The sequence below is a fragment of the Silene latifolia genome, chromosome Y (genome assembly GCF_048544455.1).
Source record: "Silene latifolia isolate original U9 population chromosome Y, ASM4854445v1, whole genome shotgun sequence".
NCBI classification, from domain to species: domain Eukaryota; kingdom Viridiplantae; phylum Streptophyta; class Magnoliopsida; order Caryophyllales; family Caryophyllaceae; genus Silene; species Silene latifolia.
Window position 1 is genome coordinate 141,916,434 of NC_133538.1, and position 10,128 is coordinate 141,926,561.

The 10,128-nt window shown below is 38.1% G+C and overlaps 1 non-coding gene across 1 annotated transcript; it reads right to left on the reverse strand.

The window, feature by feature from the left end:
* Positions 1 to 5,864: 5,864 nt before the first annotated feature.
* On the reverse strand, positions 5,865 to 5,971 carry LOC141636929 (small nucleolar RNA R71). Its single transcript, XR_012541496.1, has one exon. It is a non-coding gene; the product is annotated as a small nucleolar RNA R71 (small nucleolar RNA).
* Positions 5,972 to 10,128: the final 4,157 nt, after the last annotated feature.

Genomic DNA, 10,128 nt, shown 5'->3' on the forward strand with positions numbered 1-10,128 from the left:
ATGCACTTGCGATCACTGTGTACTTACATACTCGTACACATACCCGTTATCAAACTATTTAAACCTATCAAAATCTCATATATATTCAATTTTTCGCAATATAATTTTTTTCATTCCCACACTATAAAACTTATCTCTTAATAGTTTTCTTTAAGTTCTATTTTTAATAAATACAATGACTACTCTTTCAAATATATTATTCTTAATGGATTTAATGGTCTAAGTTTTATAACTTTCTCAAAATATATATTTACGAAAATGTAAAATATTGTGAGACTCTCGCTGCAAGAATTAAGTGCTAATTGAATATTGTTGCTATAATATAATAACGCCAAAATTTGGAGAATTTTATTTATATAATAAATCTTTAATACTCCATAATTTTTATGGCATGTAAAAAGAAATAGTTCACTTGAAAATAAAGAAAAAATATTATATAACAATAAATTAAAAAGTCCATTATACTCCATTTATATGGATAACTCCCGGTACAATTTGGTCTTCACTTGGTAAAAGACCTTTCATCTCATGAGAAAAATATTTAATTCGAATCTTGTTTTTAGAACTACAAAAATGAATCGTCTCACAATATAAAACCGTCTTATTTTATAATTTGTGTTTTCTTTTAAACTATTTCTTATGTAACTGTATTTATTAAAATTTAAAAAAGCTATTAACTTGAGTTAGGTATAGGAGAAAAGAAATAAGCGGGCAATTGGCAAACATAAGTATAAACAGTCTACTCTTAGTCATGTATCAAGCAGATAAGTAATTATATATTGAGTAAACTTGTCTACTCTTATATTGAGTAAACCAAAGCTTACACCCACACACTCACAGAGCCACACTTCAACATATACTTTCTTCTTAATTAAACTCCATTATTCCAAAGCTTCTGAGTTTCAACCCATTCTGAATAAGAGCCAGTTTGACCTGATAATTGTTATGAAAGAGGTAGGGATGTCCTCATGTACCTTTAATACCGTAATAGTATATCTCTTTGATGATTTACATAGTTTCTCAAGTCAATTTTTAAGGAGATAATATAAGGGTAACTTATATATTGTCGAAATATAAAATAGTATTCTATGTAACATGGATATATATATCAATATGAACGATTTCAATGCTTCTTAGTTCATCGTCCTTGTTGTTTGCATTCACAACACTCCACAATCTGGAAACGCGAGCTTTGATCTTCAATCATCTTTGTCGAGTTGTCAGTAGTTAAACTATCAAGCAGAGAGTACGTTTCAGTTTGAGAAGCAAGCACATACCTGCAAAATAGAATGGGAAAAAATAGTTTCCCACCTCAGAAAGTAATACATGCATTAAAGCTTGCGTTTAACTATGTTTTTTTGAATTCTCAAAGTAGCTCACTGAAATATTATGCTATTTTTAATATAAAAACGTAGAAAATTCAACACTGTTTTTTGTTTGACATTGGTGCATGTTTGCAAATGATATGAATATCTGACGGGAAAAAAAGATTTGTGGAAGATGAGAGGATAAATGTTTGATGAATGGAGGAAGCCATGCTACTATATTTATATGAATGACACTCTAAGATACAATGTATCAATATATGTATGCATATTTACATTTACAATGTGACATATAATCTAGTCCATATTCAAGCCATCTAATAAATATTGTGACTAAGCATTGAAAGAGGAATTTTAGACGTTGCATAAAATTTTAGTAGATATTTTTTTCACACATTTATCAATGTAATCTTGACATTCATTTTACTATTTGTTGACTATCATGTACTTACTACTACTTGTGGCCGTATGAACATACTTAGGTTCAAGTTTTATTTTTATTTTTTAAAAAAAGGTTTTCTACATGCCACGTGTCAATCCACAATCATCCTAACCCAGTTTTATATATATATATAGGATTGCTTTGGCGAGTTCAACTTAATGAAGCACGCAGGTATTTATAGTGGAGAAGATTAGGGTTTCAACCGCAAAGGAAGTGGCTAATCATTAAGGAGGTTGCAGTAAATCTTACACGCGTCATAAACTGCAGTAAAATAGCCGTTACAGGGAACTGACTAGATATAACTTAACCGTTGGGTAATCTTCCTAAAAATAAAATTAGCTCCTCATTTTTTCGTCCTGGCACACTGAAAATAAGGAGATAAGGGGCAATTGTTAGGCCTGGAAATCCGCAGAAGCCCCTGATCAATATCTCATCTCAACCTGACCATTAAGCTGTCAGGATGACAGGCTATCAGGGCACACGAAGATAGGCGCCAGGCCATGGAGAGGACAACAGTCAAAATATCAGGACGAAATTAGACCATAAACGCGTATTATAAAAGGATTATATACGCAACATTGAATGAGAAGATCTTGCAGTAAATGCAGTAATTAAGGGAGGAATATTTAGCAATTATTACAGGCAATAATGGAGAATAATCCGCATTCAATACAGTATCAGGCAGCCGTTCAAGATTGGAGCTTATATAAGGAACACTTTGAAGACATTGGAATCATCTCGTTCCTGCACAAGAAGAAGCATACATTTACATACGCAATATTTAGAGAAATATAAGCATTGTCATTTTCATACAATAATTCTCCCAAATTACATAGTGAAATCCTCTCCTGGCTTGGTGCCGTGGTTTTTTCCCTTTCAAGGGTTTTCCACGTACAAAATTCTTTGTCTCATTATTGTTATTATGATTATATTTACAGCTTTACGTTTGACCCTGACGACCTGACCAATAGACCATTTAGAGCTAGTTAACCTTACATAACTCTACCCTGACCTGATTTCGCCTTGCGCAAAATCCACACAAAAAAACTACAAAAATTCAAAATGAAGTAAACGAAAGGTTCATACTTATCGTCCTCGACCACCAACAAGTGCCTCAATGGCAGTAGCCCGTAGCCGGTTGGCCACCGTCCACAATGCCACATGCTGAGACGGCGCCACCTGCATTTCGATAAACAAAGGTTTTCAATAAAATGGACAAATGTATTCTTATACAACAGCAAGAGCTAACTGACTCGGTAACTTACCCTCCTAACCAAGTTCTGCCACTCCTCTAGGACAGCATCTGTCATCGCCTCGCCAAAATCGCGGAGCTCGGCGATCGTCGTCATCCCCGCTGCGCTAGTGTACTCGAGGGTCTCGGGGTACGCTGTGGGCTCGACGCCCGCCTCCTCAACCTCCTGAAAATTCAAATGAAGTATTATTTGATGATAATTCATCATTTTATTAAGTCAACTCAAATAGGGAAAATGAAGCACTTACCACGACCGGCCAGTACGCTAGCCTCTGGCGAATGAACACAGAGTACACCTCACCAGGAAGAAGAAGAGCGTCGCCACCAACATCCGCCAAGTTAGCTGATGTGAGCATTATTTGAGCATATTTAGTCCCCGAATTAGCCTTGTTCCCATGTTTTTTAGTGCATATTTGGGTCATTTATTGTCTTTAGTCCTTTGTTTTGCATATTCTTTGAGGTTTTGATCCCTTGGTAGGAAAGGAGTACAAACCTTGCATTTTCATGGCAAAATGAAGCTAAATTGATTGAATTCAATGACCAAGCATCAAAGAGAAGACAAGACTAGAAGGCCTTTGTACATATTGTAGTAGATGGGCACTGATGAGAAAAGATCCTTGCATCCCCGAGGAAATCCTCAAGGATTGTATGAAGAGAAAGGAAGAAAAGAAGAAAGGAAGAAGCTGATCTACAATCCGAGTGGATTGCCCACAATCCGCCCGTCCAAGAGAAGGAATCCGAGCGTCTTCCTCAGAAGGACGCTCATCCAAAACCACCACAATCCGCCCGTCCACACCACAAATCCGCTCGTCCAAGAGACCCACAATCCGCTCGTCCCGTGCTCTGGACGATCGGATTGTGTGACAGCTATTTCGTTTTCTACTTGTTCTATGAAGGATGTGCATACTTCGGGAAAGACTAGCAAAAAGGAGACTCGCATATTTTTCTGAGAGGAGCGATTCCTCAAGGACTTAATCGTCAATTAAGCCTTTAGTAAACCCTAATTTGTGTACCTAATCCCCACTATAAATACCCCATTAGTCTAATTAGATAATCATGTTCTTCTTAGCAATCTCTAGTGTAGTTTATATCAATCTAATCTCTCTTTAATCTTGTAATCAACTTTTAATCAAGTCTTAATACAAATCTCATTTCCTTAATCTCTCTTTTGTTCATCTTTCATTTTGGGTAATTGAAGATTATTTGGGTTATTATTGGGAGATTGACAACCTTCCAATCAATCATCAAGTACTTCTATTATTCTTTGCTTTATTATTGGAATCATTAGTAGGTATAATTCTCTTAATCCCTTTTTAATTATTGTTAATTATCTTCATTTATTCATCATGTTTTACTTTGTTGGTATGATTGACAACTTTGCTAGCATGTTCAACATGATAATGAGTGAGTAGTTTCCTTAGCTAGGGTTAATGGGTAATTAGGGGAAACCAACATGGGGGATGATTCATGCTTAAATTAATATTTATTCATATTTTATTTGCTTGCTTGTTGTGATCTCAAATTATGCACATGTTATGTTTGATGAAATACGAGCCTATGAATCCTTGCATTTTTTACCCATCACCTATCTTTTCAATGAGACTTGTAAGACATAAACCAACTCGAGTCTTATTAGACCATGCATATAGTTGAGTAGGGAAGATTAAGTCGACTTGTAGGTGTTGTAAAATCTAATCGATCCGGCTCCGGGACCCAAACTTTCGTAGAATTGTAAGATATAAACCAACTCGATCCATCACAACAATAATTGCTTGCTTATAATTTGAGAATATGTTTGTATGATCAATTCCCATGAATCCCCTATGACCCCATGATACCCTAGCACCTTTTATCAATTGTTTACACCCCTTTTTAATCATCTTGTTTGTTTACTTTCATTGGTATTTAGTTTAGTGATTTTCTATTCAAACACCAAATTGTGACACCCCTAGACACCGCTAGTTGCAATTGAAAATCTCATCTCAATTCCCGTCCCTTAGGATCCGACCTTTACTTGCCTCTTTACTAATTGTAGAGTTGTTTGTAAATTTATAAATATTGTTTTGGTCTAGGTGCTCCTAACGACAAGTACCGAAAACTAAACCTCAAAGAGGAATACCGACCAAAAAATGGCGCCGTTGCCGGGGACGGTGTTAACTTGATTTAGATTTTCTTAGATTGTTATTAGTTGTGTCTTTCTTTGCCTTGGGGAAGTAAAACTCCTCAAGGTTTGTTCTAATTATTTTCAAGTTGTTTGATATTTTGCATGTCTAGAAGATCACAAGGTAACTTGTTAGCCTTTGATCACGAAATTGAAAGGACTTTGACAAACAATAGAAGACTTGCTAGAATAAATTTGAGAGGTATTGGTGAGGTTGTAGATATGCAACCAAACGTTATTGAGTTCGTCAAACCTTTTGCAAGAGAAGGTGAGGAGAACCGAACACAAAATCCAACACAAAATCAACCCACAATTCCTAAATTTTCATCACATTCCGTACCAACCGAGGAGAACCTACCCAATGGTACTCCCACACCACAACACTTAACCGGAAATTTCATTGCCAAATCCCCATTTATCCAATTAGTCGAAAGAAGCCAATTCGGGGGGATGCCTAGTGAAGACCCTCACTCTCACATGGAGACTTTTTGTGACTATTGTGATGCGATTTCTCAAACCGGTGTAACTCAAGACCAAATTCGATAGGTCTTATTTCCTTTTTCTCTAATTGGCACCGCAAAACAATGGTTGAAAGGCCTTGATAAGGCTACTCTCGGAATTGACTCTTGGAAGAAATTGGCTCTAGCTTTCTACAAAAAGTTCTACCCACCGGAAAAGACTAACATGCTAAGAGCTCAAATTACGGGCTTTAAGCAAAGAGATGAAGAATCCTTGTATGAAGCTTGGGAACGATTCAAAGGAATTTGTCGCTCATGTCCTCATCATGGAATTAGCGAGTGGTTATTGGTACAACAGTTTTGGAATGGTCTTTATGAAGACTCAAGAAACATTCTCAACATGGGATCATATGGCATGTTCACCGAAGTTGACGATAATCAAACTTGGAACAAGATTGAAATGGAGGTCCATAATTCACAATATAGTAGACCTCGCAAGGCTACCAGAGGAGGAAACCATGAAGTGGACTCTATTACTCAATTGGGTGCTCAACTTAGTGCTCACATTGATACCATCAATTTGAAGTTCGAAAAAGCTATGGCTAGACTTGAAGAAGCATCTAAATCACCAAAGTATCATGTTAATGCCATGACGGCATCTTCATCAATCCCAAGTGGGATATGTGAGAATTGTGGAACTTTGGGACATGACCAAAGTAAATGTAGGGGAACAAATGAACAAGTGAATGCTTTTCAAGCATACAAGAGTGGTACCCCTTATTCAAATTATTACAACGAAAACACCAAATTCCACCTAAATCTCTCATACAAAAGCCAAAATGTTTAAAACCCTCAACCAACATACACCCCACCTCCCATGAGAAACCAAAATCAAAGACCCTTTTACAACCAAAACCAAGGTTACCAAAACCAAACTCCACACAATCAACAAAATGACCAAGGTTTTGATGTTCAAAAAGCGGTCCTCCAAATGCAAAAGAATCAACAAGAGTTTTTCACTCAAATGCAAAAGGATAGTCAAGCAAAGCAAATCACAATCAACAACATCATAGCCCACACCAAAATGTTGGAAACCCAATTGACTCAACTAGCATCTTCAAGCTCACAAAGACAAAAGGGGCAATTACCACCTCAAACTAATCCCCCAAGACATGAAACGGTTAGTGCCATCCACTTGAGGAGTGGTACGAGGTATGAAGCACCAAAGAAGCAAGTTGAGGATAAAGTGTTGGAAGCTAGTGACAAAGAAGAAGTTGTGCAAAACTCCAAGGATGGAGAACCATCAAAAGAAGAAGTTTCAAAGAAAAGTGAAGACAAGGCCAAGGAGAAGGAACCCATTGTGACTAGACTTCCTTTTCCAAGTCATCAAGCCAAGCCCAAATTTATGGAAAATTGTGAAGAATTTGGAAGTCTCGATTCCTTTCACGGAATTAATCAATCACGTACCGGCCTATGCAAAGTACATGAAATACATCCTTACAAAAAAGAAGTCGATCCGGAAGCATGAAACTATCGCCTTCACTAAGGTGAGTAGTGCAATCCTTCAAGGGAGTTCACCTCCGAAACTTAAAGATCCGGGAAGCTTCTCAATACCATGTACTATTGGCGACACAACAATCAACAAAGCCCTATGTGATCTAGGGCTAGTGTGAGTGTTATGCCGTATTCGGTAAGTAAATGGTTAGGGATGGGAGAGCTTAAATGTACCAATATCACACTCCAAATGGCCGATAGATCGACGAAGACACCATTAGGGATATGGGAAGATGTTCCCGTAAGAGTTGGGAAATTTTTCATCCCGGTGGACTTTATCATTGTTGACATGGAAGAAGACTCCAATATTCCAATCATTCTAGGTAGACCTTTTTTGCACACCGCGAGTGCGGTGATAGATGTGAAGCATGGAGCACTTATGTGGCACCTCCCAGAATGGAAACAGATCAGGTAATCCTAGACCCTGAGTACCCTGACAGGTATGTTTTAGTAGGATCTGACGCACCAGATAGTGTCAGGCCTGAACTAGTAAAGTTCCTTAAAAATAAATCATCCTGGTTTGCTTGCTCACATTTTGATATGACTGGAATTAGCGCTGATATAATAACACATAAACTCAATGTTGACCCATCTTTTAAGCCTGTACAACAGAAAAGACGTAAATTTGCAGCTGAAAGAAATACTATTATTAACGAGGAAGTAGAAAAACTCTTGGATATGGGAATGATCAGGGAAGTAATGTATCCTGAGTGGCTGGCTGACGTAGTTGATGCGTGCATATTATATAGACTTTTACTGTCTCTTTTGGCACGCATTTCTATGTATTTGAGTGATATTATGTCGCTTTATACCCCGAATAGGCTACTTTGTGCTTTTATTGCTATATTGCAGATTTGTAGCGGAAATTAACCTTTTGTGGCCTCGAGATAGCATCTCTGGAAGATGGACGGAAAAGAGGACGAAAGACTCATGCATGGGGAAGCGTGAAGACGAAAGTTAACCGAATTAAGCAAGTCAGGACTACTACGGAAGCTGAGAAGTGACTGAAGATCTCGATCGACCACATTTGGCTGTCGATCGAGAACACAGAGGAACACAAGCCCTCGATCGAGCTGTCCTGTGCTCGTTCGAACTGTCAAGCCCTCGATCGAGTTGCCATGTGCTCGATCGAGCTGTCATGTGCTCGATCGAGAGCCTTAACCTCTCGATCGAGAGGGTCTCTTTTACGTGGGCTATTAAAGCCCGTAGGTTAATAAAACTACTCGTGAAGTTTTGTTATAAAAACAAAAAGACGAGTTTCTAGGTTAATATCTTTTACCTATCATTCATTTTCCCATATACATTTTTTACCGCGTTTACTGTTCACTGCTTGGAATTTTACGATCTAGGATTTGGTTGTTCTTTACGCCGGATTTGCTACTATAGTATAATTCCTTCCCTTATTCTCTTCTCTTGTTTATGTTTTATATTTGCTCTTTTAGTTTCATTATTAATTTCGGCCCTAACCTCGTTATTGCTTTATACTATTATCACATCATGTTTTCCGTTAGCATTTCGTTATTTGTTTTGTTAGTTAATATAATTAGCATGCGTAGCTAATTTCTTTATATGCCGGGATAAGGGAAACCGTGTTAGAAGCATGTTAGGACGACTACTAAGGTAGTTATACGGTAGGAACCAGATCTAAGCAATTTATTTGTAGATCGGTTAAATGAGTGCACGCAGGAGACCGTCTGTTTAGTTAACCCCCGACCTGGATCGAAAGATTGGAAGGGTAGACTTGTTTAGTTCTGATAATTGACTCCTATGAGGGCGAAAGTCAAGTAGGATGACCTTAGGGCGACTTTAGACCGAAAGGTATAGTCGGGGTTTGAGACCGAAAGGAGATAACCTAGCGCTTCCTACTAATAAACTTGTCGACCTAGTTATCCCAATAGCGCGTAGAACACGGCGTACCGAAATCCTGGCATATCTCTCTTTATCTGATAGTTTATTTACATTTCTCCCTATTTTCTCTTATACCCTTATTTTCTCTTCCCCTTAAACTTTAGTAGTTAGAACATCAAATTCAAAACCCCCAGTTTGTGACCGACAGATTAGACTACAGAGAATAGAAAAGCCTCTCTGTGGATTCGTCCCGACTTCCCTAGCTATTTATAGTATAGGCTTGTTGGCATTTATTTTTGGTGTTGAACGACACGCACCAAATTTTGGCGCTGTTGCCGGGGAGGCAATTTTCATTTTTATCTATGTTGTTTATTTCTGTCTTGTCTTAAGGAATTTTATTTCCTTAAGGTTGCTCTTATTTATTTTCTTTTAGCTGTGTATACGCAGGTCTCGTAGGGGTGAATTAGTTGAGGCTGATCCTGAACCCGAAAGATCCTTTTTACGCAGAAAGAGGGAGTTAGAAAGAGTTCGTCGAGAGGAAGTCTTGAGTACTTCTGACAGTTCGGTTATTGAGGAAACTTCTATTCGTGAGACTATTATTCCAGTCAAAATGCATAATATTGCGAGTCATTCGGAGCCTACTGCTGACTATATTCTGAAAGGGTTCAAATTGTCTACCGATGAGGACGGCAATACCTTCGACATTCGGCCGTCCTACATCAATTTGGTCGAACGGAATTTGTATCGGGGAGTCCCGGGCGAGGGTCCTAGGAAACATATGGAAAGATTTGCTGATTATTGTTCATCCATCCCTACATCCAAGGGAGTGACCCAAGACAAGATAAAGGAAGTTCTCTTTCCTTTCTCTCTGACCGATAATGCGAGGGAATGGTTGACGGACTTGGATAGAGAAGCAGCAGGTATCACGGATTGGACTACTTTAGCTCTAGCCTTCTATAAGAAGTACTTTCCTCCGCAGAGGACCAATGCATTGAGGGCCCAGATTACTAATTTCAAGCAGACGGGTTCTGAAAATCTGTTTGAAACATGGTGCCGTTTTAAGAAAGCTGTGAGATCGGTACCCCATC